We start from the raw sequence: 6,571 nt of genomic DNA on the forward strand, positions 1-6,571 counted from the left end.
TATAGAAGTAAAAACTTATGGTATAACAGTGTATTCACATTGAATACAAATATATTTGAGGCTGTTTACATATAGAAGTAAAAACTCGTGGTATACCAGTGTATTCACATTGAATTCAAGTATATTCCATGCAGTTTACATATAGAAGTAAAAACTCATGGTATAACAGTGTATTCACATTGAATACAAGTATTTTCCATGCAGTATACGTAAAGAAGTAAAAACTCATGGTATAACAATGTATTCACATTGAATACAAGTATATTCCATGCCGTTTACATATAGAAGTAAAAACTCATGGTATAACAGTGTATTCACATTAAATACAAGTATATTTGATGCTGTTTAGATATAGAAGTAAAAACTCATGGTATAACAGTGTATTCACATTGAATACAAGTATATTTGATGCAGTATACATATAGAAGTTAAAACTCATGGTATAACAGTGTATTCACATTGAATACAAGTATATTTGATGCTGTTTAAATATAGAAGTAAAAACTCATGGTATAACAGTGTATTCACATTGAATACAAGTATATTTCATGCTGTTTACATATAGAAGTAAAAATTCATGGTATAACAGTGTATTCACATTGAATACAAGTATATTCCATGCAGTTTACGTATAGAAGTAAAAACTCTTGGTATAACAGTGTATTCACATTGAATACAAATATATTTGATGCTGTTTACATATAGAAGTAAAAACTCATGGTATAACAGTGTATTCACATTGAATACAAGTATATTCCATGCAGTTTACATATAGAAGTAAAAACTCATGGTATAACAGTGTATTCACATTGAATACAAGAATATTCCATGAAGTTTACATATAGAAGTAAAAACTCATGGTATAACAGTTTATTCACATTGAATACAAGTATATTTGATGCTGTTTACATATAGAAGTAAAAACTCGTGGTATACCAGTGTATTCACATTGAATTCAAGTATATTCCATGCAGTATACATATAGATGTAAAAACTCATGGTATAACAGTGTATTCACATTGAATACAAGTATATTCCATGCAGTATACATAAAGAAGTAAAAACTCATGGTATAACAGTGTATTCACATTGAATACAAGTATATTCCATGCAGTTTACATATAGAAGTAAAAACTCATGGTATAACATTGTATTCACATTGAATACAAGTATATTCCATGCAGTTTACATATAGAAGTAAAAACTCATGGTATAACAGTGTATTCACATTGAATACAAGTATATTCCATGCAGTTTACATGTAGAAGTAAAAACTCATGGTATAACAGTGTATTCACATTGAATACAAGTATATTTGATGCTGTTTACATATAGAAGTAAAAACTCATGGTATAACAGTGTATTCACATTGAATACAAGTATATTTGATGCTGTTTACATATAGAAGTAAAAACTCATGGTATAACAGTGTATTCACATTGAATACAAGTATATTTGATGCTGTTTACATATTGTAATAGTTTCTAGATTGTGTATTTGCCAGTAAACTAACTCTACTTAAGACGATACAACTATGCGCTTATATACCAAAAGATTGAAGGTTAAGAAGGGAGGGGTTTACAATAACTTTTACTTTTATCATTAACTATTATCCGCAGGGAAGGTTGCATTCGTAACGACCTTCTTGCTGGGTGGGGCTGCTGTTGCTGGGAGGAGTTGCTGCGGTCTATTACATTCCTTTCCCCCTTCGGCAAGAAGAAATTGGTCCTCCAATTTTCCTCTTTTTCTTCTGATTTTCTTCTTCTCCTTACTTCTCTTCGGCATGTGGCGTGGCAATGGTTAGGTGAAAACTTGTTTTTACCCGGCACCTACTTTCTTTCCTTCACCGTTATTCTTGTTTGTTGGGCTACAGTATGAGGCACAAAATACAAGATAGGTTTCCCGTACCGTTATTCATTGTCTTTAGGCTAATAAAGTGTTAGTTAATAATTGATGGTCTACGTTCCTTTTTACTGAAATGCTACTACAGATTTCAATCATTCATCAATCATCTTTCTTGTATGCTTTTCTTCTCTTTTCTTCCTTTAGTTCTTTCTTGACGCTCTTTTTCGTCGGTTCTTTGTTTTCCTGTCTTCATTCGTTTTTGTGTTTGCTTGTTATTGCTTGTTGCTATTTTTATATATATATTTTTTTAAAGGTTAGTTGTTTTTAGATTCAGTTTCCGTTGAGCATGTGCAAAGGTCTTCCCATACCATTCCATAATCCACAACGTAAGTGCAAGTCGTGTTTTTTCCTGTGCATTTGCGAGCTTGATCGGATTCCCAGTTTTCTTCCATAACAGGGTAAATATTACGTTGTTTCGGTGCGCTTGGTTGAGCTGGGCGTGATTGTGTGGGTCTTTCCATGGTAAGAGGTGTAGGAGCCGTCATCCTAGTGAATGGTTGTTCTATTATTTCTTCTGGTGGTTGAGTGCTTGAATTTGGGATCATTGAAGTTAATTCGTGCGCTTCTTCCATATTGATTCCATATCGTCTTAATCTTTTAGCTTGGTGAATTTTTTCCATGATTCTTGTGAAAGGGTCACAAATGATCAATATGCGTAGGCATACGATGAATATAATGAATCCGATAATAGATAGGATAAGAATTTTTAATGTGTCGAACCATGAGAACATGGTTCCTATCTGATTATCCTGTTTTACTGACATCACTATGTCAGAAACTGATTTTGAATTTGATTCCTGCATTAGGCCTACTAAGTCGTTTTGGATATTCAATTGCTCCATTTCCATTGTTTCATGCGCTGGATGGCTCTTCAAACTGTAGTCGAAATCATTCAAGTGCAACTCTTCTAACTCTGTGATAAGGTCTAAGTTCGGCATGTGAATGCTTGCTTTTTGCTTTACCCACTCTCCGTCTGTTGAATTGTGTTCCCAGGTGTGATGGAATCCATTTAAATTTACCAAATAAGTTTTCCAAAAGCAATCGGAATATGGATGTATAGACCACTCATCTACTCCAATTGTGCAGTTTTTATCTTCATAGGTAAAGAATGTTTGAAATCCACATTTGGATTCTTTTGCGGAGATGAAAATCCGTTTTGTTTCACATTGTTGAAGTGTCATCGCTTGTCCGAAGCCTTGCAGTCTCGTACAGATGGGTAATCCAAGCGCTGAAGCAGCAAGAATTCCGTAACTTTGAGCTAAAATCACCGCTTGAGTTTTCTTTATCGTTGATAGTTGACAATATACGACGCGGATTTCTTTTGCAAGTTTGTTTTCGTGTTCTGTTTCTATACTTTTTTTATATTGCTCATGCATTTTTGAAATTTCGAACTTAATTTTGTCACTGAATTCTTCTATATTTTGGGGTAGACCGCTTTCTGTTTCATCTTTTTTTGGTACCTCCGGTACTTGTTCTAGTGTTAAAGATGCTGCCTCGGGTATTTCTTGCTGAGATGTTTTTTCAGTGTCATCAATAATTTCCATTATTGCATCTTCCATACTGGTGTGATTTTTCGTAACTGGAGGATCTTCTATTTTTTCAGTTGTTGTGGGAGGTGTTGTTGAATTTTTATTGATTCAGTTGTTGTTGTCGCTATAGTTGTCGTTGATGATTGTGTAGTCAACGTGGTTTCAGTTGTAGTTGATGGCATTGTAGGTTCAGTACTTGGAGTTGTAGGCCTAGTGGTTGTAGATGTTGGCTCAGTAGTTGTAGTTGTAGCTGTGGTAGTTGTAGTTGTAGGTAGTGTGTTGTAGTCTTTGTTTTGTTTGTGGTAGTAGTTGTAGTAGTAGGCTTATTTGTTGTAGTTGTAGGCTTTGTTGTTGTAGTTGCATGCTTGGTTGTGGTAGTCGTAGGCTTAGTTGTGGTAGTCGTAGGCTTAGTTGTCGGTGGTGTGCTTTTAACGGTTGTTTTTATGGCTGTTGTGGCTATTGTTGTTTTAATTGTGGTTGTGCTTAATTTTGTAGTCGGTTTTACTGTCGTTGTGGTGCTGGAAGTAGATGAGATAGATTTTTGTGTGGTGGGCGTGGTTAAGTTTTCGTTGTTTGCTTTACTTTCTCTTTTGAGAAGAGGGGGTATAAGTGGGAGTTGTGTTCCGTCCAATGATTGTTGAGTGTGAAGCGCTATAATGGCTGCTGCTGAAAGCGTCCGTATTTGGTGCGGGTTTCGATATTCGAAGTTAAACTTTTGTTTTCAACTTGAACCGTGGCAATGTCCTAAACTCAGACGTCCTACTTTTAGTGTGAGACATTTTCTGTCTGACGCCGGTGAATGTAGGCCAGTTCTGTCTGTTGCCATGAGCTGTCCTGTGTGTTCGAAAGTGCCCCAAATTGAACTGGTGTTGGCGCATTCCTGTAGAATAAGCATCGTTGTGTTTGCCTTGACGCAAGCATTAGTGTTGAACGGTCTAATGGTGAAATCAGACGTATACTCGAAAGCTTGGCCTTTGGTAGTTGCTTTACTGCAGTTTTCTACGGATACTTGTGATTGCACCAGGGGATCGTTACTTGTGATAAATGTTTTTAGTTCTTCTTGACATTTTGTCCAATCTGTGTCACAATCTTCCATGGTTAGTTGTTTTTCAAGCCCATGATGTGTGACACATTTCCCGTTTTCATATTGTGCATTTTTCAACAATCCCCAGGCGATCATGTCCCAGATGATGCTTCCACTGCCGTGATTTGCTTTCAAGATACTGCCAAATATGGGTGAGTTGATTGTGGTTGTAATTGCTCTTCGTTGTTCTAATCGGACTTCTTGAATATCCTGCAATGTTACGTCGGGAAAATTTTCTATAACATCCGGATTGGTATTAATTGTTTGAAAGAACCACTGCTGGTTTTTTCTGGTATCTCCTTCCAAAGCACACTTTTCCAATTTTAAGGTTTCGTCGACCCCTACGGTAAGACACATTTCTGATTCTTGGGAAATTAGGTAGCTGTTTTTTTTTCTAAAATCCATCTCGTTGATTCCTCTGAACAGGCTGCAGCAAATACGTAGTCGTGTGTTGTCTCCGTGATGCAGATATAAGTATTTTGTACGCGTATCGTTTGGTCGACAATGTACTCAAATTTCGATCCTGATGGGAGAGGGTTGTCCCTTGAAAGTTGACTGTACGTTGTCAAAGGGTTTCTGCTTCCGGATTCGTAAGTAATGTATATTGTTGTATCCTTTTGTACGATTTTTCCATCTTCCTTGATTATCTTTGGTCTTCAATGTGCCAATCTTAGAGTTCCCCAGGCGTATGAAATACTGTAGAGACGAATCCCAAGTTGTTCGTCTTCGACTTGGGTGTCAAAGAGAAAGTGAACTTCTTGAAGAAGAGAACGTTGTGGTCTGGATTTGTACAACTCTCTGTAGTCTTCACACACGGGTGTGGCAAGGTTGGTATTTTTAAGGCATGTTGCGATTGTGTTCTTGAACATTTCATACAAAATTTTGTTGTTTCTGCAGGAAACGTCAAGTACGTTAGAGGGATTCCAACCACTTTATATCCTATTGGTACGATGTCCTTATCTGGTTTGTTAAGAAAAGATATTTCAATCTGTCGACTGGTGTCGTTAAGGTGGCCGGAGTTATCCGACTCTGGTTCTCGAGGAATTTCCAGGTATCCTTGTCCTTTTAGTAACGTCTGAGTGTATGAACTGTTGGTTGTTCTTTCTCCCCACACAATTGTATTTTGATTTAGGATGAATTGTCCTTCCTGTTGGGTGGTGTTTAGTAATCCGAAAGGGCTTTCGATTGGACTATCTGGTTTCTCCTGACGTAGCGTGATCTGTTCCGCTATACAGTTGAGTGTTTGGTATTCCTTGATGGCGTACCATTTACCTTCTCCTGTAGAAGTGGCTGTGAAACTGAGTCCCGTCGGTCCGGTTTGCATATTATTGTCGCCACATTTTTTATCGTTGACCATCCGCCAGCATTCCAAAGGGGTGATTAGTATTGTTTTTTGGGAATAAACTGTATCGAAGGATCCGATCCAGAACGATCCGGTTATTTTCTTTGTTTTAGTCCACTGTCGACATGTCCATCCTTTCCAAGTGGCTGCTGGTTTTTGCTTGGTTACTAAGTTGTAAGTAGTTGGTATCCTTGGTAAGTGTTGTGTTTCTGTTTTTTCATTGTCACAGTAGTAAGGGAATTCGAAGTCTAGGATTCCTCGTATTTTCATGTTGTTACAATCGCAGACGGATGAGTAGATAGGGTAAGAAGGGTTAAGTGAATGAAGGAGGCAAAGAAGGAAGAGTAATGTCTGCATCTGTGAAAAATGAAAATGTTTAGTAATCCGGTCCTTGATATCGTCTTCTTAACTGGTATTGGTGATTCGTTATAGGATCGTTTCGGTTTTGGTTACGGTAAGGGTTAGGTATTGTATGGTTTGTTTGTTCTTTTGGTTCTCCTTCGTTCCTGCGTGGTTTGATGTTCGATGTAAACTGCATGGAATATACTTGTATTCAATGTGAATACACTGTTATACCATGAGTTTTTACTTCGATATTTATATTGCACCAAATATACTTGTATTTAATGTGAAAACACTGTTATACCATGAGTTTTTACTTCTATATGTTAACTGCATGGAATATACTTGTATTCAATGTGAATACACTGT

The 6,571-nt window shown here is 36.9% G+C and overlaps 1 long non-coding RNA gene across 1 annotated transcript; it reads left to right on the top strand.

Annotated features, from left to right (window-relative positions):
* Window positions 1-4,812: 4,812 nt before the first annotated feature.
* Window positions 4,813-5,247, top strand: LOC123468852. The gene is made up of 3 exons (XR_006642411.1): window positions 4,813-4,864; window positions 4,945-5,108; window positions 5,193-5,247. It is a non-coding gene; the product is annotated as an uncharacterized LOC123468852 (long non-coding RNA).
* Window positions 5,248-6,571: the final 1,324 nt, after the last annotated feature.

Source organism: Daphnia magna, unplaced genomic scaffold (assembly GCF_020631705.1).
Source record: "Daphnia magna isolate NIES unplaced genomic scaffold, ASM2063170v1.1 Dm_contigs446, whole genome shotgun sequence".
NCBI lineage: Eukaryota > Metazoa > Arthropoda > Branchiopoda > Diplostraca > Daphniidae > Daphnia > Daphnia magna.